The sequence below is a fragment of the Diceros bicornis genome, chromosome 18 (genome assembly GCF_020826845.1).
Source record: "Diceros bicornis minor isolate mBicDic1 chromosome 18, mDicBic1.mat.cur, whole genome shotgun sequence".
Classification (NCBI taxonomy): Eukaryota; Metazoa; Chordata; class Mammalia; order Perissodactyla; family Rhinocerotidae; genus Diceros; species Diceros bicornis.
In genome coordinates this window covers 3,452,029-3,478,004 of record NC_080757.1, presented here as the reverse complement: position 1 = coordinate 3,478,004, position 25,976 = coordinate 3,452,029, and the positions used below count along the sequence as shown (strand labels likewise).

At 38.3% G+C, this 25,976-nt stretch overlaps 1 long non-coding RNA gene across 1 annotated transcript in view; it reads right to left on the bottom strand.

Annotated features, from left to right (window-relative positions):
- LOC131416886 (uncharacterized) overlaps window positions 1–25,976 on the bottom strand; it is a 64,429-nt gene that overhangs the window by 37,912 nt on the left and 541 nt on the right. The window contains exon 2 of the long non-coding RNA XR_009222646.1: window positions 25,432–25,541. This is a non-coding gene — a long non-coding RNA (uncharacterized LOC131416886). The remainder of the gene's footprint in view (window positions 1–25,431; window positions 25,542–25,976) is intronic.

Here is a 25,976-nt window from a genome sequence, read left to right as displayed (position 1 = left end):
TCCCTGATGACTTATGGTGTTGAGCATCTTTTCATATGCTTATTTGCCACCTGTATATACTCTTTGGTGAGGTCTCTATTCAGATCTTTTCCCATTTTTAATTGGGTTGTTTTCATATTGTTGAATTTTAAGTGTTGGGGTTTTTTTTCTTTTTTTTTTTTGGATACCAATCCTTTTTCATATATGTTTTTACAAAGATTCCTCCTAGCCTTTGGCTTATCTTTTCATTCTATTAACTGTTTTTTTGCAGAGCAAAAGTTTTTAATTTTAATGAAGTTCAACTAGCAATTTGGCAATGTCTTTACTGTCTATATAATCAGTCATACTTCCAATTACTATCTTAACATGTATGTCACAGAAATAACCAAATTTCCTTGTCAATTGCATCCCTTTTTATTGTGAACTCTCACAAGATCTTCAATCATCACTATTTTTAAGTCTTCTGTCATTCATAGACAGTTATTGTTTTAGCTTTGGTTCTTCTCTGAAAGTGCTCACAATCAACTACGGGCAAAAAAATGTTTCATCTTTAAGAAGATTCATGGAAAAGACACTGACAAGTACCCTAGACTAGAGGTTTCTGATAACTTTAAGATCATACCACTTAACTGAGTAAGAATTTCTAGAACTCTAATGGAGAAACTAATTGATTCATTAAACTGCTAAACCAAGATATAGTAAAACAAGAATTAATTACATATGACTGAATGAACTGATGAGGATGATTATAATCTTTGTACTTTTTGTTTGAAGCATTGTTGTTTCTTTAATATTTTATTTTCCAGATTTAACAAAACTTTTTTTCCCTCTTTTCCTTAAGCTGTATATAACTCATAGCAATTTAATAGATTATACCTTTTTAAACAAAAATTAAAACATGTATCTTTTTCTCTCTACCTGATCCCTCCAGAATTCAGAAACTCTTAGTGAATGTTCTCATTTTCATGGCAATATAGTTGTTTGCATAGGTTCAATAAGAATCTTTGTTCTCCTTATAACAAGACACAATTGGAAACATTGGTTTATTACCAAGGCTTTGACTGGAATGTCCTATTTGACATTGATATATATAGAATCAGATATGATCAGACAGATTTAAGGAATTGATGTTGACATTATGGAGCCAATGCTTATAATGGCCCTTGAAATACTGGCCTTCCTTGCTTACAGAGTTCCCAGCTTTACAGATGAGTAGGGATGGTCACTTCCTGGCAGGCACCTTAAGATATATTGGGGACCATTAGAAGAGAGGACTTCACCCAAATCTATAGGTGCTGCAGGCAAACTCTGATGGCAAATTCTTGGCTTGACTTCCTAGCCTTGAAAGGCTTTTAAAGATCCAATCTAGAATTCCTTATTAAAAGTTCCAATGAAGCCAACTTGAAAAGAACCGTATGATAAATCGCTATTCTTGCTGCACTTATGTAATTAATTGGGCCAGGATAATGAGACTAAACATATTTTGCACACAAATTAGTCTTACTATAATAACATGTGATAAAGATAGGGTGACTGTAGAGAGAAAATTATGTTTCTATGAAAAACTATAACAAACCCTTGTGGTTATGAGATTCTAGCCCTGTTCATTTTCTTTGAGGTTTTGTTATCTACCTGTAAACTGGACTGGATCCTGAATTCTAATAGTTTCCTTCAACATCTAGCTACAACAGTCCAAACTAACATTTCTAATTTTTGTCCCACCCTTCTGACTTGGAATCACTAAGAATTAAAACTTTCCTTTTCCTGAAACCCTATAAGCTAAATCTGGATGACTTGATATAAACTTCAGAGAAACTACCAAAACAGATCACATATAGATTCTTTCATGCCTGCCGCTGTGTGGGCCACTAAGAAAATTCACTAGAACACCCAATTCCATAACAGAGACACTCAAACTAAAAACTAGGAAATTCATCCAATTATAACTGCCATCTTCATTTCACCATCTAAAGATGCTTCAAGCTCAAATCTAGAAATCTTGACTGGCTGCCCTCGGGACTCAGAAATAGGTTTCCAACTGTTAATCTTTGGTTTTCTTTTGCTTCCATAGAAATTCCTCTCATTAAATGCCTGATTGCTCAGGCCATATAGAGACCCAACTTAGATGAACACAGACTCCCACCTGTACCACTGCCTCCCTAAAATAAGACAGAACTCGAAGTGAATCCACCTATTCTTAAGACTAAGACAGTAGTTCAATGAGATACGGAACAATCTACCAACTCAGTTTCTGGACTGTGAAACTTTTGGGGGAAGTTTCAAAGTAGGGGTTCGGGGGAACGGAGGGGTGGCAGCATATGCCACTCTAAAATATGCCACTTTGGCATAAGAATTATTTTGAACTAAAGCCACTTGAAAAACAGATGTTTTCTGTTAGAAAGGCATTTGAATAGCATTTTAACCTCTGCTTTTCTTCCTGAAAAGAGGACATAAAAACTCACATGTGAAAGATGGCCTCCCTGTACCAGGAGAAAAGAAACATTCTTTGACAGGGAGTCAAAGCTGAGAGAATTCTATACAAACAACCTTGTCAAACTAATTCTTATCTTCCTTTAGCTTCTCCACATAGTTTATTCACTTTTATACAATTGCCTCCCTTTGTTCAACCTAGTATAAAAGCATGTAGGCTTTGCCACTTCTTTGCGTCTTCATTTCCTTACGAGGGCTCCTGTGTCATGTAAAACTTATATAAATGTGTATGCTTTTCTCCTGTTAATTTTTCTTAATGTCAGTTTAATTCTCAGGCCCAGCTGCAAAACCCTCAGAGGGTAGAGGTAAAATTTTGCCTCTTCTATAGAGGTGATGACGTCTGAGCTACTTACATGTCAGACTGAAAAATCAAAGTCATCTATTTAATTTTTAATTTCTTCCATAATATTTTTATCTTCCAACAGCACTTTTTTTTTTTTTTGACAATTTGGCAACGGATTCTCAAATATGACACCAAAAGCACAAGCAACAACAACAATAAAATAGGTAAACTGGAATTCATCAAAACTAAAAACTTTTATGCAACAACTCAATAGCAAAGAACAAACAATTGACTTAAAAAATGGGCAGAGGACCTGAATACACATTTTTCCAAAGAAGACATACAGGTGGCCAACAGGTACATGATAAGATGCTCAAAATCATTAACCATCAAGGAAATGCAAATCAAAACCACAACAAGACATCACCTCACATCTGTTAGAATGGCTATATGAAAAGGCAAGAAATTACAAGTGCTGGCAAGGATGTGGAGAAAAAGGGAAACTTCTGCAATGTTGGTGGGAATGTAAATTGGTGCAACCACTATGGAAAACAGTATGGACTTTCCTCAAAAAGCTAAAAATAGAACTACCATATGATCCAGCAATGCCACTTCTGGATATTTATCCTAAAAAAACAAAAACACTAACTCAAAAAGATATATGCACTCCCATGTTCACTGCAGCATTATTTACAACAGCCAAGATATGGGAACAACTGAAGTGTCCATCAATGGGTGCATGGATAAAGAAAAGTGGTGTATATATATATATATAATGGAATATTATTTAGCCATAAAAAAGAATGAAATCTTGCCATTTGTGATAACATGGTTGGACCTGGAGGGCATTTTGCTAAGTGAAATAAGTCAGACAGAGAAAGACAAATACTGTATAATCTCACTTATATGTGGAATCTAAAAAAACAAAACAAAAAACCAAGCTCATGGATACAGAGAACAGATTGGTGGTTGCCAGAGGCTGGGGGTGGGTGGCTGGGGGCTGGGAAAAATGAGTTAAAAACTACAAACTTCCAGCTATAAAATAAATAAGTCATGGGGATGCAATGTACAGCATGGGGAGTATAGTTAATAATACCGTACGGTATATTTGAAAGTTGCTAAGAGAGTAAATCTTAAAAGTTTTCATTACAGGAAAAAAAATTTTTGTAACTATGTATGGTGATGTATGTTAACTAAACATTGTGGTGATCATTTTGCAATACATACAAATATTGAATCATTATGCCTTACACCTGAAACTAATATAATTTTATATGTTAATTATATCTAAATTTTTTTAAAAGTTTGGGCAACAGAGGACACTGTCTAGAAAGTGAAAAAGCAACCTACAGAATGGGAGAAAATATTTGCAAACCATACATCTGATAAGGGTCTAGTATCCAGAATATATTAAAAACTAGTACAACTCAACAACAAAAAGAGAAACAATTCAATTTAAAAATGGCCAAAGGACTTGAATAGACATTTCTACAAAAAAGATATATAGGTGGCCAACAGATCCATGGAAAAATGCTTGACATTAATTTGCATTAATTAGAAATGCAAATTAAAACCACAATGAGATGCCATTTCACACCTACTAGAATGGCTATAATAAAATATAGTAAAATAATAAATTAAAATGATTAAATAAATAAAAATATAATAAAATAACATAGAGAAATTTAATGAAACCAAAAGTTGGTTCTTTGAAAAGATCAACAAAATCAACAAACTTCTAGTTAGATGGACTAAGGAAAAAACAAAGAAGACTCAAATAACTGAAATCAGAAATGAAAATGGGGACATTTCTACCAATTCTACAGAAATAAAAAGGATTATAAGAGAGTGCTATGAACAATCGTATGGTAATAAATTGAATAATATAGATGAAATGGACAAATTCCTAGAAACACAAAACCTACCAAGGTTAATCATGAAGAAATAGAAATTCTGAAGAGACCTATAACTAGTAAGGAGATTGAATCAGTAATAAAAAGTCTTCTGACAAAGGAAAGCCATGGACCTAATGGCTTCACTGGTGAATTCTCCCAAATAAAGAAGAACCAATCTTTCACAAACTTTTCAAAAAAAATGAGGAAGAGGGAAGACTTCCTAATTCATTCTGTGAGACCTGCATTACCCTGATACCAAAGCCAGACAAAGACACTATGAGAAAAGAAAACTACAGACCAATATTCCCTGTGAACACTGATGCAAAAAGCTCCAATAAAATACTAGAAAATCAAATGCAGCAGCATATTAAAACGCTTATACCCCTTGACCAAAGTGGGACCTGGAATGCAAGGATGGTTCAACAAATGAAAATTGATCAATGTAATACACCATATTAACAGAACAAAGGAAAAAAAAACCACATGATCATTTCAATTGATGCAGAAAAAGCATTTGACAAAATTCAACATCCTTTCATGATAAAAACACTCAACAAAATAAGAATAGAAGGAAACTACCTCAGCATAATAAAAGCCATATATGAAAAACCCAAAGCAAACATTATACTCAATGGTGAAAGACTGAAAGTTTTTCCGCTAAGATCAGGAACAAGACAAGGATGCCTCCTTTCGCCACTTGTATTCAACATAGTACTAGAAGTTACAGCCAGAGCAATTAGGGAAGAAAATGAAATAAAAGGCATCCAATTTGGAAAGGAAGAAGTAAAATTATCTCTGTTCAAAAAAGATATGATCTTATGTGTAGAAAACTCTAAAGATTCCATGAAAAAAAAAAACTGTTAGAGCTAATAAATGAATTCAGTATTGTAGCAGGATACAAAGTCAACACAAAAAATCAGTTGTATTTCTAAACACTAATAATGAACAATCTGAAAAGGAAATTATGAAAACAATTCCATTTACAATAGCATCAAAAAGAATAAAATAATTAGGAATTAACTTAACCAAGGAGGTGAAAGACTTGTACAATGAGAATTACAAAATATTGCTGAAAGAAAATAAGAATAATTTACAATAAGTAAATGGAAATACATCCCATGTTCATGGATTAGATGACTTTTTATTGTTAAGTTGGCAATACTACCCAAACCAGTCCACAGATTCACTGCAATCCTTATAAAAAACTCAATGACATTATTTGTGGAAATAGAAAAATCCATCCTAAAATTCACGTGAAATCTCAGGGGACCCCAAATAGCCAAAACAATCTTGAAAAAGAAGAACAAAGCTGAGGAATCACACTTCCTGATTTTAAAATTTACTGCAAAGCTACAGTAATCAAAAAAGTGTGGTACTGGCATAAAGACAGACAAATAGACCAATGGAATAGAATAGACAACCCAGAAATAAACACTTGCATATATGGTTGTTACGAGAGGTTCGGGGATTCGATCGGAGACGTAAAAGACACTTTCCACTCCAAACAAATGGACTGAAGGTATATTTTATTATATAGAGGATAGTAAAGGTGATAGTGTGCAAACAGATTCAAATAGGTCAAATATTAAGAGGGAAAAAACATCAGCCCGACTGGAAAGGGAAAACACCCACATCGGCTGAAGAGAAATGACACAAATCAACCAGAAAGAGAAACACCAGGTTAACCGAAAAGAGAACACACCAAATCAATTACTTCATATCAAATCAATTACTTCACATCAAATCAGTTACTCACAACATCCACGCCCCACTGCCGGGAGAGCTCTGTCAATCGACGCGGCTGGGCAAGGATCACACGTCCTGGGCAAGGTGTCCCTTCCACAGGTGGAACTCTCACCGGGTCTCAGTTTCCAGCAGTTTTTATACCATCAGTAATTTTCAGAGTAAGCAATTACAGAGTTTGCAGAGCAAGCATTTAGTGTTCCCATGCACAAAATGGTTATCAGTGGCATACATGCACTGAGCCCCCTGGCTAACATCCCAGCCCAGTAGTTGTGTACGTGCATTGTTCTCTTTGGTTATCGTCCCAGCCCGGCACAGATGGCCAGTCCATCCCGTGCTACGACGCTCCAAGAGCCTTGAAATGTTACAACTTGCAACTCCCTCCGTGAGAGAAAGGCCAGTTCCCGGGAAAAGGCCAGTTCCCACCACACAGGAAGCAGCTTTTATATTTCTTTTTGTGCTGGTGGCTGTAGGTCAACGGAGCAGCCAAACATGGCTGTACTCATGTCAAGACAATGGTCAAATGGTTTTTGACAAGGATACCAAGATCATTCATTGAGGAGAGGACAATCTTTTCAACAAATGGTGCTGGGAAAAACTAGATATCCACATGCAAAAGAATGAAGCTGGACTCTTACTGACACCATATACAAAAATTAACTCAAAGTGGATCAAAGACCTAAATATAAGACCTAAAACTATAAAACTCTTAGAAGACAACATAAGGCAAAACCTCCATGACATTGGATTTGGCAATGATTTCTTGGATATGACACCAAAGGCACAAGCCATGAAAGAAAAAAATAGACAAATTGGACTTCATAAAAATTAAAAATTTTTGTGCAACAGAAGATAATATCAACAGAATAAAAAGGCAATCCACAGAATGGTAGAAAATATTAGCAGTATCTGATAAGGGACTAACATTCAGAATACACAGAGAACTCGTAAATCTCAACAACAACAACAACAGCAAACCAACTTGATTAAAAAATGGGCAAAGGACTTGAATAGCTATATCTCCAAGGAACATACACAAATGGCCAATAAGCTCATGAAACGATACTCAACATCACTGACCATTAAGGAAATGCAAATCAAAATTACATTGAGATACCACCTCATCCTCATTAGGATAGCTACTATTAAAAAAGAAAGAAAGAAAATAACAAGTGTTGGTGAGGATGTGGAAAAATTGGAACGCTTGTACAATTTTGGTTGTAATGTAAAATGGTACAGCCACTATGGAAATTAGCATGGCAGTTCCTCAAAAAACTAAAAATAGATTACCATATGACCCATCAATTCCACCTCTGGACATATACTGAAAAGAATTGAAAGCAGGAACTCAGACAGATATTTACTCATGGCAGCATTATTCACAATAGCTAAAACAGAGAAGCAATCCATGTTTCTATTGATGAATGAATAGATAAACAAAATGTATACACATACAATGGAGTATCATTCAGCCTTAAAAAGGAAGGAAATTCTGGTACATGGTACAACATGGATGAACCTGGAAGATATTACGCTAAGTGAAATAATCCAGTCACAAAAAGACAAATACTGCATTACTCCACTTATATGAGCTACTTAGAGTAGTCAAAATCATAAAGACAGAATAGAATGGTGGTTTCCAAGGGCTAGAGGTGGGAGGAAAGGAAAGTGGTTGTTTAATGGGTATACAGTTTCAGATTTACAAGACAAAAAGAGCTCTGAAGATGGATCGTGGTGATGGTGCACAAATTCATGAACATATTTAATACGACTGAACTGTACAATTAAAAATGGTTAAGATGGTAAATTTTATGTTATGTGTATTTTACTACAATAAAAATTGAGAAAAGAAAAGTTTATATCACGTACCTGAGATAGAGCTTGAAAAGACACTTCATATACACTCACTGACAAGATTAAATACATAAACAGAGAAATACAAACAAAACTCAATCAGCAATTATGTATTATAGGAAAATGAACTGCTTCTATGGAAGAAGAAAGATGCGCAATATAAGAAAGAGTAACGGGCCGGCCCAGTGGCCCAGTGGTTAAGTTCTGCGCACTCCACTTCAGCAGGCCCAGTTTGGTTCCCAGCGCAGACCTACACCACTCACCAGTGGCCACGCTGTAGTGGCGACCCACATACAAAATAGAGGCAGATGGGCACAGATGTTAGCTCAGGGCAAATTTTCCTCAAGCAAAATGAGGAAGATTGGCAACAGATTGTGGCTGAGGGTGAATCTTCCTCAGGAAAAAAAAAAAGGAAGAAGAAGAGTGATGTCAGCATCAGGGCGGAGTGAACTTCCCCCATTGAACTCTACCCCTCTAAGACACAACAAAAAGGACATTCATATTCCAACAGAAGCTATTCACACAACACAGGGGACATCTGAGGCACCCACGCAGCTGTACACCCGAGGACTGAGGCGCTGGAATCTCCAGAGTAAGTGGAAGGAGCTCCAGCAGCTTCGGCTTGGCCTGTGTGCAGGCTCCAGCTGACTTGGCACCAGCAACTTCAGCCCAGCCCACTCCAGTTCCAGCTTCTTTGGCCCAGCGGCACTTCAGCTGCAGCTGCTTCAACCCACCCGCACCCGAGCCCCAGCTGCTTTGGCCTAGCTGCACTCCAGCTCCAGCTGTTTCCACGCGTCCCCCCAGCAGCCTCCACTCAGCCACACCGCAAATCAGCCAGGGGCCGACAGAGTGCCCACGGATTGAGGCGGGCCAAAATACACGGCCCTTGACCCCACCCAGCAGCAGCAAGAAGAAGCTGTGACCATATATTTTCACTATGAGGAAAGGTAAGCCAACACCAACAGGCACCATGCAAAAATATATTAAATCTCTAGACCAAAAGGAAAATGACAAACACCCAGAAGTCAACCCAGAAAGCAGAGAAATGTATAACCTTAACAACAGAGAATTCAAAATAGCCATCATAAAAAAGCTTAATGAAATACAAGAAAAAACAGACAGACAATTCAGTGAAATCAGGAATTTCTTCACAGAAGAAATTGAAACTATAAAAAAAAATCAATCAGAAATCTTAGAGATGAAAAACACAATAGAGGAGATAAAGACAAGTCTGGAAGCCTTAAGCAGCAGAGCTGACAATATGGAGGAAAGAATTAGCAATATTGAGGACAGCAATGCAGAAGTGCTCTAGATGGAGGAGGAAAGAGAAATAAGACTAAAAAGAAATGAAGAAACTCTCCGAGAAATATCTGATTCAATTAGGAAATCCAACATAAGGATTATAGGTATTCCAGAGGGAGAAGAGAGGGAAAAAGGAGCAGAGAACTTGTTCAAAGAAATAATATCTGAGAATTTCCCAAACCTGGGGAAGGAGCTGGAAATACCAGTGAATGAAATCAATAGATCTCCTAAATATATCAACACAAAAAGACCCTCTCCAAGGCATATAGTAGTAAAGCTGTCAAAAGTCAATGACAAAAAATATTAAGGGCAGCTAGACAAAAAAACAAAATAACATACAAAGGATTTCCTATCAGGCTCTCAGCCAATTTCTCGACAGAAACTTTACAGGCTAGGAGAGAGTGGAATGATATATTCAAAATTCTAAAGGACAAAAGCTTTCAGCCAAGAATACTCTATCCAGCAAAAATATCCTTCAGCTATGATGGAGAAATAATAACTATCTCAGATAAACAAAAGCTAAGGGAGTTCATTGTCACAAGACCCCCACTACAAGAAATGCTCAAGAAGACCCTCATCCCTGAGGAAAAAAAGAGAAAGAGGATTCAAAGTTTTGAACGAGGAGGAAAATAGGTCGACAAAACCAGAAAAATTGCAGTCCTCTATCAAAATAGGTTAGCAAACACTTAATTATAAAATCAAAGATCAAGGGAAGGTAAGCACCAAACATAAATATAACCTCATTATGTTAAACACGAACTAACAACACAAGAAGGAATAAGATGTGACTACAATAATATAGAAGGAGAAGAGGAAAGGGATCAAATCGACTTAGTCTAAGCGAATAAAAGGCCATCAAAAATTGGATTATCACATCCACGAGATTTTTTACACAAACCTCATGGTAACCACTAACCAAATAATCAGAACAGAACCACACACGATAAAGAAAGAGAAAACTAAGAGAACCCCCATACAGAACTACCAAACTGCTTTGGTAGTCCGAAACACAGGGAATGAGAAACAAAAGAAATGCAAAAGAACCAGAAAAAAAGAGTGATAAAATAACAACAACAAGCCCCCATATATCAATAACCACCCTAAATGTAAACAAAAGACACAGAGTGGTGGGATGGATTAAAAAACAAGACCCAAAATATGTTGCCTCCAGGAAACATATCTCAGCCTATAAGACAAACACAGGCTCAGAGTGAAAGGATGGAAGACAATACTCCAAGATAATGGCAAACAAAAGAAAGTAGGTGTTGCCATACTTATACTAGACAAAGTTGACTTCAAGATAAAACAGGTAATGAGAGACAAAGAGGGGCATTATATAATGATAAATGGGACACTCCACCAAGAAGACATATCACTTTTAAATATATATGCACCCAATACAGGAGCACCAAGGTACATAAAGCAACTATTAACAAACCTAAAAGGAGATATTAACAACAACACAATAATAGTAGGGGATCTTAACACCCCACTCTCATCAATGGACAGATCATCCAGACAGAAAATAAATAAGGAAATAATGGACCTAAATGAAAAACTAGATGAGGTGGACTTAATAGACATATACAGAGCACTCCATCCAAACACAGCAGATTACAAATTCTTCTCAAGCACACATGAAACAGTCTCAAGAACAGACCACATATGTTGGGAAACAAGGCATGCTTATATAAATTTAACAAGATTGAAATCATAACAAGCATCTTTTCAGACCATAAGGCCATGAAGTTAGAAATCGACTATAAGGAAAAAACCAGGAAATGACAAAGCTGTGGAGACTCAACAACATGCTACTAAACCACCAATGGAACATTGATGAAATTAAAGGGGAAATCAAAGCATATCTGGAGACAAATGAAAATGAAAATACACCGTACTAACTCATATGGGATGCAGCAAAAGCAGTCCTGAGAGGGAAACTCATAGCAATACAGGCCCACCTTAACAAACAAGAAAAAGCCCTAATAAGCAACCTTAAACTACACCTAACAGAAATTGAAAAAGAGGAACAAACAAAGCCTGAAGTCAGCAGAAGGAGGGAAATAATAAAAATCAGAGCAGAAATAAATGAAATTGAAATTAAAAAAACAGTAAAAAGGATCAATGAAACAAAGAGCTGGGTCTTTGAGAAGATAAACAAAATTGACAAACCCTTAGCCAGACTCACCAAGAAAAAAGAGAGAAGGCTCAAATAAATAAAATTAGAAATTAAAAAGGAGAAATTACAACAGATACCACAGAAATACAAAAGATTATAAGAGAATACTATGAAAAACTATATTCCAACAAATTGGACAATCTAGAAGAAATGGATAAATTCCTAGACTCATACAACCTCCCAAAACTGAATCAAGAAGAAATAGAGAAAATGAATAGACCAATCACAAGTAAAGAGATTAAAACAGTAATCAAAAACCTCCCAAAAAATAAAAGTCCAGGACCAGATGTCTTCTCTGGAGAATTTTACCAAACATTCAAAGAAGAATTATTACCTATCCTTCGCAAATTATTCCAAAAAATAGAGGAAGTTGGAACACTTCCCAACACATTCTATGAGGCCAACATCACCCTGATAGCAAAGGCAGGCAAAGACAATACTAAGAAGGAAAACTACAGACCAATATCCCTGATGAACATAGATGCAAAAATCCTCAACAAAATATTGGCAAACCGAATGCAGCAATACATTAAAAAGATCATACACCATGATCAAGTGGGATTTATACCAGGGACACCGGGATGGTTCAACATCCGCAAATCAATCAATGTGATACACCACATTAAAAAAACAAGGAATAAAAACCATATGATCATCTCAATAGATGCCGAGAAGGCTTTTGACAAGATCCAGCACCCATTTATGATAAAAACTCTCAACAAAATGGGTATAGAAGGAAAGTACCTTAACATAATAAAGGCCATATATGACAAACCCACAGCCAACGTCACATTCAATGGGGAAAACCTGAAAGCCATCCCTCTGAAAACACGGACAAGACAAGGGTGCCCACTCTCACCACTCTTATTCAACACAGTACTGGAGGTTCTGGCCAGAGCAATTAGGCAAGAAAAAGGAATAAAAGGAATCCAAATAGGCCACAAAGAAGTGAAACTCTCGCTGTTTGCAGATGACATGATCTTATATATAGAAAACCCTAAAGAATCCCTTGGAAAACTATTAGAAACAACTACAGCCAAGTGGCAGGGTACAAAACCAACTTACACAAATCAGTTGCATTTCTATATACCAACAATGAACTAACAGCAAGAGAACTCAAAGAGACAATCCCATTTACAATTGCAACAAAAAGAATAAAATATCTAGGAGTAAATTTAACCAAGGAAGCAAAAGACCTATACAATGAAAACTATAAGATATTATTGAGCAAAATCAATGATGACATAAAGAAATGGAAAAATATTTCATGCGCTTGGATTGGAAGAATAAGCATAGTTAAAATGTCCATACTACCTAAAGCAATCTACAGATTCGATGCAATCCCAATCAGAATCTCAAGGACATTCTACACAGAAATAGAACAAAGAACACTAACATTCATATGGGGCAACAAAAGATCCCATATAGCTAAAGCAATCCTGAAAAAGAAGAACAAGGCTGGAGGCATCACAGTCCCTGACTTCAAAACATACTACAAAGCAATAGTAATTAAAACAGCATGGTAGTGGTACAAGAACAGACACACAGAACAATGGAACAGAATTGAAAGTCCAGAAATAAAACTTCATATCTATGGGCAGCTAATCTTTGACAAAGGAGCTAAGGACATACAGTGGAGAAAGAGAAGTCTCTTCAATAAATGGTGCTGGGAAAACTGGGCAGCCACTTGCAAAAGAATGAAAGTAGACCACCTTCTTTCGCCATACACAAAAATTAACTCAAAATGGATCAAAGACCTGAAGGTGAGACCTGAAACTATAAAACTCCTGGAGGAAAATATAGGTAGTACACTACTCGCCATCAGCCATAAAGGGATCTTCTTGAATTCCATGTCTACTCAGACAAGGGAAACAAAAGAAAAAAATAAACAAGTGGGACTTCATCAGATTAAAGAGCTTCTACAAGGCAAATGAAACCAGGATCAAAATGAATAGGGAACCCACCAGCTGGGAACAAATATTTGCAAACCATATATCTGACAAGGGATTAATCTCCATAATATATAAAGAACTCACACAATTGAATAACAAAAAAACAAACAACCCAATCAAAAAATGGGCAGAGGAGGGGCCGGCCCGGTGGCGCAAGCGGTTAGGTGCACGCGCTCCGCTGCGGCGGCCCGGGGTTCGCTGGTTCGGATCCCGGGCGCGCACCGACGCACTGCTTGGTAAGCCATGCTGTGGCGGCGTCCCATATAAAGTGGAGGAAGATGGGCACCGATGTTAGCCCAGGGCCGTCTTCCTCAGCGAAGAAAAAAAAAGAGGAGGATTGGCGGATGTTAGCTCAGGGCTGATCTCCTCACAAAAAAAAAAAAATGGGCAGAGGAAATGAACAGACGCTTCTCCAGAGGAGATCTACAGATGGCCAATAGGCACATGAAAAGATGCTCAATATCACTAGTCATCAGGGAAATGCAAATCAAAACCACACTAAGATATCACCTTATACCCAGTAGAATGGCTATAATCACCAAGAGAAAAAGCAACAAATGTTAGAGAGGCTGTGGAGAAATTGGAACCCTAATCCACTGCTGGTGGGAATGCAAACTGGTGCAGCCTCTATGGAAAACAGTATGGATATTCCTCAAAAAATTCAAAATAGAAATACCTTATGATCCAGCTATCCCACTACTGGGTATCTACCCAACGAACCTGAAATCAACAATCCAAAGAGGCTTATGCACCCCTATGTTCATCGCAGCATTATTCACTATAGCCAAGACACAGAAGCAACCCAAGTGTCCCTCGACTGATGAATGGATAAAGAAGATGTGGTATATATATACCATGGAATACTACTCAGCCATAAAGAAAGACAAAATCGTCCCATTTGCAACAACATAGATGGACCTGAAGGGTATTATGTTAAGTGAAATAAGCCAGAAAGAGAAAGACAAACAGGGCATGATTTCACTCATCTGTGGAAAATAAACCAACACATGCACAGATAGAACTGTTTGGTGGTTACCAGAGGCTAGGGGGGTTGGGGGTGAGCACAGGGGTGGAGGGATGCACTTATATGGTGACTGATAAATAATAATGTACAACAAAAATTTCACAATTAAAAAAAAAAGAAAGAGTAAGAACATATACAAAAGGGAAAATCAAATTTATAGATTTAAATCCCATGATAGAGTTAACATTTGGGAGAAAATTTTACTTAAAATTGTAGCTCCTTTCTGCTCTCCAATAGGATAGTGTAAATCCTCCGAATAACCAAGGAAACATCACTGATATCCTATCCACCCACAGTTGAGAAAGAACCATGATAAGCTCAATTTCCATGCTTCATGTATGGCATATAATTATTATTTCTAGTTCGGAGGCTGGTGATAATTCTTCTATTTTAGTCATGGTCTTTGAAAACTTGTTAAAATTTATGCTAAAAGAATAGCAACGGCTAAAGCTATTCCACAATGGGAAAGTACTTGTTGCTAAAGTTGCAAATTTAACATACTTTTTGCACTAGTGCCCTTTGGTGTTTCTAACCACTGATAAAAGTAATAAAGTCTAAAATAAATGGCATAATCATCTAATAGGTAGTTTATGGTCTAACTTAATGTCTTGTCCACTTATTCCCTCCATAAATCAAACTGAAAATAGGAAAGACAGAATGCATCACAATTAGGAAAATCAACAGGGATTTGAAACCTAGAGGCTGGGTCAAAGCTTAAGCAGTGACAGCTTGTGCATCTAAACTCATCCTCCCGTCTCCTTATCAATAACACCTCCCCCAAGCCAACCTCCCATCCATCTCATCTCGAGCCTCGACACAGTAAACAGTGCTCACAGTTTAACACAGAGAGGCCCATGTGGTCGGGACCCCGATCCTCCACCCACAGGTTATAGTTCTGCCCCCAAGTACTTCCCACTGATCATAGATACTGAGCCCACTGCTTTTAGGAAAGCATGGACCAAAAAAATTTCTTTAAAAAGAGGCCCAAAACCAGACAGCAAATCAAAATAAATAAGAAATACACCACTATTTTTCTAAGACTATTACACCAACCAGCAAAATATTTTCTAAGCTAATTCTTTTTTAGGTTGAGTCCTTGGTGAGTAGATACTAAATTAGCTCTATATTAAGAGGAAAATGTGCTGACATATGATTTTCTCCTGCTGCCAACTCTCATATTAGAAGCATTTCATGAATCCAAGTGAGTTATGCTGCCAATGGCATTCTCAGCCTTTTGAGCCTAGAAGATTCCTTACCGGTCATGGGATCAAGTTGAGCCACATTTCTAAAAGGACAGCCTGTCTGTTACCTGCTCTGCAACTCTAGTCCAGTTGATCCCCCCGATGTACACCATGTAGAAAAGGGCTTGAAGGAAGACACAAACTGTCAATCCAGACCAGAGACCTAAGGGTGCAAAATGAATGTGACGGTTTAGATTTTCTTCAGTTCTGTTCCCATCATGATTAAAATTCTTCCCTAACTACTGTACCCACAGAGTAAACTCCAGTTGAATTAACTTCCCTAAAATTTAGATAATTATGGACCAGGATTAGACTCAAGCTTATCATTGATCTTTCAATGGCAAGCAATCTATCAATAAACAATTTTTAAAAATCCCCCTAACTGTTTGCTGCTTTGTATGTTGATTTAACAAATATTTACCGGCTTGATTTGTGCCAGGTATTGTTTTAAGTGCTAGAAACACAGAATTGAACAGGCTGACAAGATCAGTACCCTCACGGAGCTTATATACTGCTGGGGAGACAAGCAATAACAAGGAAACAAAGGTGACCATTTAAGAGCGATAGGTGCCATGAAAGACACTGGGCAGAGCACGGCAATGACGACCTGCTGCTGGGAGTCAGTAAGACGCTCAGGCGGCTCTCTGAGGGGGCCAGCAGGACGGTGAGGAGCCCGCTGTGCCAGCTCCAGGAAGGGCCTGCAGGCCCAGGCCCAGAGGAAACCAGCCCACAGGTCCTGGGAGCAGAAAGGCCGGTTAGGAAGGGGCGGGGAAAGGAGGTCAGGGAGCAGGACTCGCAGGGTGTTCGAGGCCTGAAGATCCAAGTTTTCCTTCTCAGTCTCCCGGGAACCCACTGAAAGGTTTCAGACCGGTGTGGGCATTTATGCAGGTGAGACCTGGTGTTTTCAAAAGTCCACTTTGAAAACGCTCTCCCCCACGGCCGTGTGGAAAAGGTTATTGAGAATACAAAGGGTTCCATAAAAAAAGGATATAAACAATGCCTCTCTAGTTATGAGACGAAACTATTTAAACCACTGAAATATTAATTATATATCAAAGTCGATATAAAATAGCCACTCATCTCAACAATTCCACTACAAAGCAGGCTGCTTTGGTTAGAGATGGAACATGGTATAAATTGAGAATCAGTCCACTTGTTCATTCATTCCGTGTCTGGGGCCCCACACTGGCAAAGGCACACTGAGGCTGGTCCTCCCATGGACTCCTGGCCTTAAACAAAGCTGGAATAACCTCTCCAGCTGAGAAGTAGACGGACTGACAGTTTGTACCCTTTGATGGAGGGATTCCATTCCCAGAAATCCATCCTCAGGAAAGACTCAGGAATGTCGTTAATAATTCATACACCTAGATGCTCATCACAGTGTGATTCATAAAGAGGAGCAATTTAAATGGTCACTATTAGAGAGGCATTCAATAAATGATACAAAGAAATATTACAGAGATGCTAAAAACCATGTCTTTAACATGGGATGGGGGAAATCACATATTCAGTACAATCCCACATTTGTGAATAACAGAAAAAATACTGGAATAAAAATAATCTAAAAATACTGGAATAAAATACATTGAATGCCTCAAGTTTTATATCTGAGAAGTAAAATTAGAAGTACTTAAATTTCTTCTGTGTATTTTATGCATTTCCCCAAATTTCCATATTGTTAAAGTACAACTTTAATAATTGAAAAGTGTTATTTAACCAATCTGAGCACCTACTGTGTACCATCGCAAGAAGCACTTTTGTGGACAAAGAGGGAAATCTGACAGGTCCTTATTCTAAAGGAGCTTAGACTCTAATAGGGGAGAGGTTTTTATCTCTGTTTTTTTAAGTAAAGCGGAAGTGTACAACCCAGCAGCTCATGAGGACATGGGCTCTTGCTATTGGGTGAAACGGAATTTCCCTGGTGTCTGGGACAGTGCTTGGCAGAGATGAGACAGTGATAAATACTTGGCAGTTCTGTGTCCCAAATAGAGAAGGACGAAGTCCAGCCTGACATTAATCAAATACCCCATAGGCTCCCAGCCTGTGCCACTCGTTAAAAAGAGAAACGACATTGAAGACAGTTACTCATTAAGCCACCAAATGACAGTATTTCCAAAAAGTCAAGATAAGACACTAAGCACCTCTGTTTGTGTGGACACACGGAGGGTCTTGTGACAGCTGCAAGATTACAATTTCACAGAGAAATGGGGAGAGACGCAAGAGTTTTTACATGGTAGAATGTACTGGTTGGATACAGAACAAAAGGAGCTATTTGAATACACACTACAGCATTCAGTCAGTCTTCTAATTAGACTATTTTCTTTCTAAAAAAAATAAAAATCACTGTTAGTGAAAGAAATCTATAGAAAATGCAGATATGGATATATACGCAGAACACATATATAACAGCTTACCCCCAGAGCACATAATAGATTATTTTGTACAATTCTGTACATTCAGAATCTTGATAAAATGGGTAATTTGCTAAAAAAAAAAGTAACTTGCTAAAGTGACCCAACAAAAGATAAAAAGTCTAAATAGACTGATTTTCAGAGAAGAAATTGAGACAGGTGTAAGAAGGATAAACCTCCAAAACACCAGGTCACGACAGTTTCACAGAAGAATTCCACCAAACTTTTATAAAACAGATCATTTCTATCCTAGTTAAATTGTTCCAGGGCATACAAAAAGGAAAAATTTTTAATTCTCTCTATGAAGTGAGTGTCACTTTAATATTGTTAATATCAAAACCTAAGAAAGATTACACAAAAAATAAAACTACAGACAAACCAATCTTACTTGTAAATATCACTGCAAAATTCTTAAATAAAACATTAACAGAATCCAGCAGCTCAATAAAAGAACAGCACATAATAATCAAGATGGTTCAATATGAGGAAAACAATATCATTTATCATCATAATAGATCTAAGGAGAAATATTATAAGATCATCTCTACAGGCACTAAAAAGTCATTTGACAAACTGTTCAACCCTCTTTGTTGGAAACATTCAACAAAATATACCCCATGGATAATACCTGACCATGATTTAAAGAAACATGCACACACTAACTTATTTATGTGTATGTTTGTGTGTGCATGTGTATGTTGTGTGTGTGTATGTTCAGCCCCAAATCCAGCATGCTATTTAGTAGAGAAACCCTGGGAGTTTTATCTCTAAAGTCCTGAACAAGACAGCATTTCCACTAATACCACAACAATCTATTGTACTACGCAAGGCATTAGGCAGGAAAAAGAAATCAGTGGTATAAAATCTGGAAAGGAGACTATAAAATTAAGAATATTTGTGGATGATATGATTGTATCCTTGGGAAACCCATGAGAATCAACCAAAACTACTGCAAATAAGAGGAATTCAGGATTGTAACAAGATATAAAATGCATATACAGGGGCCGGCCCAGTAGCATAGTGGTTAAGTTCATGTGCCCTCTTCGGTGGCCTGGGGTTTGCTGGTTTGGATCCCAGGCATGAACTTACACACCACTCATCAAGCCATGCTGTGGTGGTGTCCCATGTACAAAGTAGAGAAACATTGGAACAGATGTTAGCTCAGGGCCAATCTTTCTCACCAAAAAAAAAAAAAAATTTTACATACAATAATTAACAGCCCTCCTACATAGAAACAATTGTCACTTAGATTATATAGTGAAAGGGAAGGCCTCACCTACAATAGCAACAAAAGGATAAAATGTTTAGGCATAAACATAACAAGAAATGAATAAAAGCTTTATAAGGAAAATGATAAAAGCATGCTTGAGCAAAAACTAACATTTCCAAAATCTTCATCAGATATTTGAACATAAAGCTGAGAGTGTCAGAGAAGCACCCATTTTATGAAAACACAGATGGCCTCCAGGTCTTTGAGTGAGAAAACAACAAAGAAAATTTTACTTCTTCCTTTCCAATTTGGGTGCCTGCATTTCTTTTTCTTGTCTAATTGCTGTCTCCCAACTTCCAGTACTACGTTGAATAGAAGTAGCAAAAGTAGACATCCTTGTCTTATTCCTGATCTTAGAGGAAGAGCTTTATGTCCTACACCATTGAGTATGATGTTAGGTGTCAGTTTTTCAAATATGGCCTTTATTAAGTTGAAGAATCTTTCATCTTTTTTGAATCACTTTTACATCTTTTTCTCTCCCATTTTTTATTGTAGTAAAATGTACATAACATAAATTTACCATGTTAACCATTTTAAAGTGTAAAATTCAGTGGCATTAAGTGCATTCACTACCACCATCTGTCTGTAGAACTTTTTAATCATTCCAAATGGAAACCATGTACTCAATAAATGGTAACTCCCCATTACCACCACTACCCTCCAGCCCTTGGTGACCACCATTCTATTTCTACAAATTTGACTACTCTAGATACCTTATATAAGTGGAATCATGCAATATTTATCTCCATTTTATTTTACATAATTTTGTCAAACTTTTCTTTCTATATCTCTTTTTTTTTTTTTTGAGGAAGATTGGCCCTGCGCTAACATCTGTTGCCAATCTTCCTCTTTTTTTTTTTCTCCCCAAAGCCCCAGTACACAGCCGTGTATCACAGTAGCTCTTCAATATGGGACGCTGCCCCAGTATGGCTTGGTCAGCGGTGAGTAGGGCCGCGCCCAGGATCCAAACCGGCAAACTCTGGGACACTGAAGTGGAACGCACAAACTTAACCGCTATGCCGCCAGGCTGGCCCCTCTTTCTGTATCTCTTGTTGACTCTACCTTTTGTTTTCTAACGTGAATTTCATCTCTGTTAAAGTATTCTTTTTCCTTTCTGTTCTTTCCTGAGTCTTAATTACTTGTTTGTCCTCTCCTGTTGTCTTATCATCTATTCTTTAATCTCTTACAGCATTCTTTGGGCCTTTTTTTCCCGAAGGTTATGTTTCAATCTCGCAAGAGATTATAAAAATTATACATCTGGATGCTTCTTTTGTATAAGGTTTTTGTCTCTTCTTCCTTAGAGGTATATGTGTGTATGTATGTGTGTAGCATCTATGAATGGGTCCTATGTTTGTTCTTTTCTGACTATTACTGGTCTGTGGACACAAACAGCTATATCAGGCAAGTATTTGCTGAAGAAGAGTGTGGTGAGAATTAGGACAGGTATCCAAGGCAGTCTGAGGCTTCAATTCAGGTTTGTTGTCTTAAACACCTGCAATATTGTTATTTATAGGAAACATATATTTGGTCATCTGAATATATATTTCTTACATATACGTGGTCTTCATCCACAGTTCTTGGCTCACAGCTCTGAAAATTGCTGGAATTTCCTGTGTTGAGAGTGATGAAGGTGTCTTTTATTACGTGAATTAGGGGACATTTGGAAGCACCCGAGAGTGGGGGCTGGATGCCAGAAGAACCAGCCATGGGATCAAAGGATTGGAACTTTCAGCCCCACCTCCTGATTTCGCAGGAGGGGAGGGGGCTTGAGGTTGACTTAATTGTCAATGGCCAATGACTTAGTCAATCACGACTACGTAATGTGGCCTCCATAAAAACTCAAAGGACAGCTCCTTGACCTTTTTTGGAGAGCTTCCACATTGGAGAACCAGAACACTTCCACGTGCCACCTCGCTGGGCCCCAAGCTCCACGAGGACAGAAGCTCCTTTGTCCGGGACCTTGCCCTGTGCGTCTCTTCACCTGGCTGTTGATTTCATATCCTTTATAATAAATTGGTAATCTAGCAAGTAAACAGGTTTTCTTGAGTTCTGTGGGCCATTCTAGCAAATTAATGGAACCCAAGGAGGGGCCGTGGGAACCTCTGATTTATAGCCAATCTATCAGAAGTATAGGTAACAACCTGGACTTGCGATTAGCATCTTGAGTTGGAGGGGGTTGTTGGAACGTCTGGTTTGTAGCGGGTTGGTCAGAAGCACAGGTAAGAACCTGGGCTTGCGACTGGCCTCTGAAGTGGAGGGCAGTCTTAGGGGGTTGAGTCCTTTACCTGCAGGATCTGATTTTATCTCTGGATAGTGTCAGGATTGAGTTGAATTCTTGGACACCCTGCTGGCGTCTGAGAATTGCCTGTTGGAGGTGTGGGGAAACTCCTCTACATGTTGGAATTGGGAGCAGAAACCCCTTTGCAGCACCTTTCATAAAATTTGTTATTTCCTGCCATGGAAATATATGGAAATAGCCAATAAACATGAAAAGGTGCCCAGCATCATTAGCCATCGGGGAAATGCAAGTTAAAATCACAATGAAATACCACTACACATCCATCAGAATGATTAATTTTTTAAAACTGACATTACTAAGCATTGGAGAGGCTGTGGAGCTACAAGGCTGTCATACATTACTGATGGGGAATACAAACTGGGGTAAGCATGTCAGAAAATTGACTACTAAGGTTAAACATGTATTTATTTGTCTTCACCCAGAAATTCTGCAGTAGTGATTGGGTAGGAGCATAAGAGCAATGCTGGAAATGTTCTGGGTGGCAGATACAGAGGTAGGTTAACTTTGTAATAATTCGTTGTATACATTTATAATTTACACATTGTTTTGTATTTATGTCATATCCAATAAAAATGTAATGCTTATTACCAAGAAAAAAATTGTAGCCTATATGCAAGGTTTAGATGTTTGATCTCCTCAGTTGTCGGCAGGGAGAACTTTCTTAAAGGCAAGGGTGAAATAGACACCTTCATTCTCTAAACCTTAGGGGGACTAAGGTTGTGAGTGTATGCACAGGACTTCTTTCTTCCTTCTTGCCCTAATTTGGTTTCCTAGAAAGCTGGATGATTTGCTCATAACTTGCGCTCCCCCGCAAGGAGTACACTGACTGCTTAGAGATATTTTCAGTTTTAACATCTTTTAACTCCTTTTACTCACAGTGGAATTTAATCTGAGGACCTGGACAACAGAATTAAGTGAAATGTGGCAAGTCTCTCTATAATAATCAAGTCTCATTTGGTAGCAAGCAGCAAAAATTCAATACCAACTAGGGGTTCCCAACATTTGGAAATGCATTGCTTATGGAACTGTGAAGATGTATTTCTCAGATGTACTTTTAGCTTCAAGCCTTAATTGGATACAAATAATCTCACCAAGACACTGTCTCTGAGCTCTGCCTTCCTCTGTGTTAGCCTTATTCTCAGCTAGTCATTTCCCTCAGAGTGCCAACAGATTAGCTACAGCTGGCTCTAGGATTATGCCATCCACATAGCTAGCAATCCCATGGGGAAGAGCATGTCTCTTTCATGACCGTTCTAACAAAAGTTCCAGGAAGGGCTAAATGGTCAGGCTTGGGTCACCCGCACGTTTCTTGAATCAATCACTGTGGCTAGGAAGATTTGATACTCTGACTAGACAGGCCTGGGTCATATGGAAACCCCGAGGTTGCGATGGGGAGAGGTCATAAAGTGGATCACCCACAATAAAGAAACTTTCCTTAACAACAAAAAAAAGAGAGGGTTAGGAAAAGTATGGAGGGCAGGCATACTAAAATTACCACAGTCTACTACATTTCCTGAGAGAAGTAGCTTGTGAGCACTCACCCCATAGTCCTATATCCTGTAGTGGTGATTTCACTAGCCCATAGCTACTTAAATCAAAAGCTGGAAGGAAGAATGTTTCAACTTGGGAGTGTGGTAAAAGAATTCCCAGTCCTCTTAGGTTCCATAAATATATCACCTTGTTCTGTTAAAGCATTTGAATGTGGTTTTAAAATATGCCCAACAAAATGCCATCAGTTGGTTTCTCCAGCTAATAAAGAAAATGTTCATGAGTTGGTAAAGAGTCAAACTCGTGGTGATTGTGCCATTAGAATCACAGTAGGTTCTTTTCAAGAAATCCTCACATCTTATCTTCAGCAGGAGAAGCAGCTCTTTGCTACTCAGAGATTAACTTGCCTTAGATGATACTGATTCCTGTTCTAGTTTCGTGTTGGAATTCTGTTCATTATTTACATTTTTAAAAATCGTGGCATGTCCTCAGCAAAAAAGAGGATTGGCAATAGATGTTAGCTCAGGGCTAATCTTCTTCAAAAAAAAATTGTGGCATGATTCATATCTCATATCTAATTTACCTAGCCTCTTACATAACGTTTATTAGCTCTAAGTTAAAAATAGTCATTCAGATCAGATAAAAAAGATAATTGGGTACACTCTGGGGTGAACTTGGAGCTAATCTAAACATGGCTACACAGCTCTAGACACCGACATTAAACACTTGGTCTGCTTGCACAGGCAACCCTCAGTTATGGAGCTGGTTTAAAGACTTGGTCTGTGTTGGAGGCTACAGCTTTTCCCTGTGAGGTAAGAAGCTTGCTCACCTGCAATCTCCCCTCTAATCACGGTATCTCCAGGTGGACTGTCTTTTTTTTGCCAAAAGAAGGCAAAAGAGAGGTAGAGGTGAAGAAGAGTTCTCTAGTCATGCCAACTGCCTTCCTTCATCAAGAATCTCTTGCAATAAGTGTCAAATTACAGACTGTTGCGAAAGCCACAAACGTGGACGGTGCCAGCACACTGAGACTAGAGCATATACCATTCATTCAGCAGACATTTACTGAGAACTTGCTATTGGCCAGGTTCTATACTAGGTACTGATATTACAGTGAACATGAAAGACAACGTCCCTGACTGTATAAGACATTCCAGTGGAGAAGACAGACAGAAACAAATACAAGTCATGTGTCCCTTAACAACGGGGACAGGTTCTGAGAAATGCGTTGTTAGGCGGTTTCATCATTGTGCAAACATCATAGAGTGTAGTTACACAAAACCAGATGGTATAGCTACACGCCTAGACTATATGGTATTAATCTTACGGGAGTAGCAGTGCCTGCTATTTTTAGACATGGTGGTTAGTGAAAGCTTCTTCAAGGAGGTAACATTTAAGCAGAGATGAATTAAGTGAGAAATTAGCTCAGCACTCCAGGAAAAGGAAAGAGCAGAGTGCAAAAGCCCCGAGGTGGGAGTGTGCTTAGTGCAAGGAAACCACTCCCACTAAGTGGAAGAATCATACAAAAGGAGGTTGGAGGCCAGGACTTACAGCGCTTGTCGAATACAGTGTGGGTTTTAGATTTTATTCTAAATATCATAGTAAGCCATTGGAAAGTTTTGAGCAGGAAAGTAACATGGTCAATGTACCTTGTGAAAGGATCACTAACAGCTAGGTGGAGAATAGGCTGTAGCTAGGTGTCTCAGTCAGAGTCCAGCCACGAAAAGAAAAACCACTCTAGTTATTTCAGGCAGAGGGAATTTTAAGAGTAATAGATGTCAAAAGGAAGAATGGGGTGATATCAAAGATTAGAAGTGCTAAAAATACCCCTGGCTGGAACCTATGGGAGCTGCACCAGCTCCTGTGCCATTTGGAGATGTTGTCACTGTCATCCTCTATTTACTAGAGAGGTGCCACCCTGGCCAAGGAAGGAACTGCTAGAGTCAGGAATCACCCTAAGTTCACTTCCATTACACAAATGGTGGGCAATTGCCTCACTATTGAATCCAGAAGCAGAAAGTTACCTTCCTCCTCCTGCCTTCTGATTTCCTGCTAGTGCCTCCTACTGGTAGAACTTCACTGGAAGCCAGCTGGCGTGAGAAGTTGAGAACAGTAGTTTACACACTCTGGACCCCTGCGGCACAGAGTATACAAATGAGCACTTGTAGAACTGAGAAATAACAACTTCCACAGTCAAGGGCAGAAGCAGGGAAACCGGTAGCATGCTACTCCTATATATAGCGCAGATGAAAACGATTAAGGCTTGGACTAGAAGTGGTTGGATTCAATATATTTCCTGAAGACAGGGCCAAAGAGAAGAGTCAAGGGTGATTCCAAGGACTTCCGCCTGAGTAAATGGGATAAAGGACGGTTCCGCGTATTAAGATAAGGAACACCAGAGAAGGCGTGCACTGCATCTGTTTGGTGGGTAAGGATAAATCAAACGTTCTGTCTAAAGTTAACCTTAAGATGTCTATTATAAATTCAAATAGAGATAAATAGGATGTAGTTGAATACACCTCCTGGAGTTCAGAGGAAAGGGTGGGATCAGAGATGGAATTTAAAACCT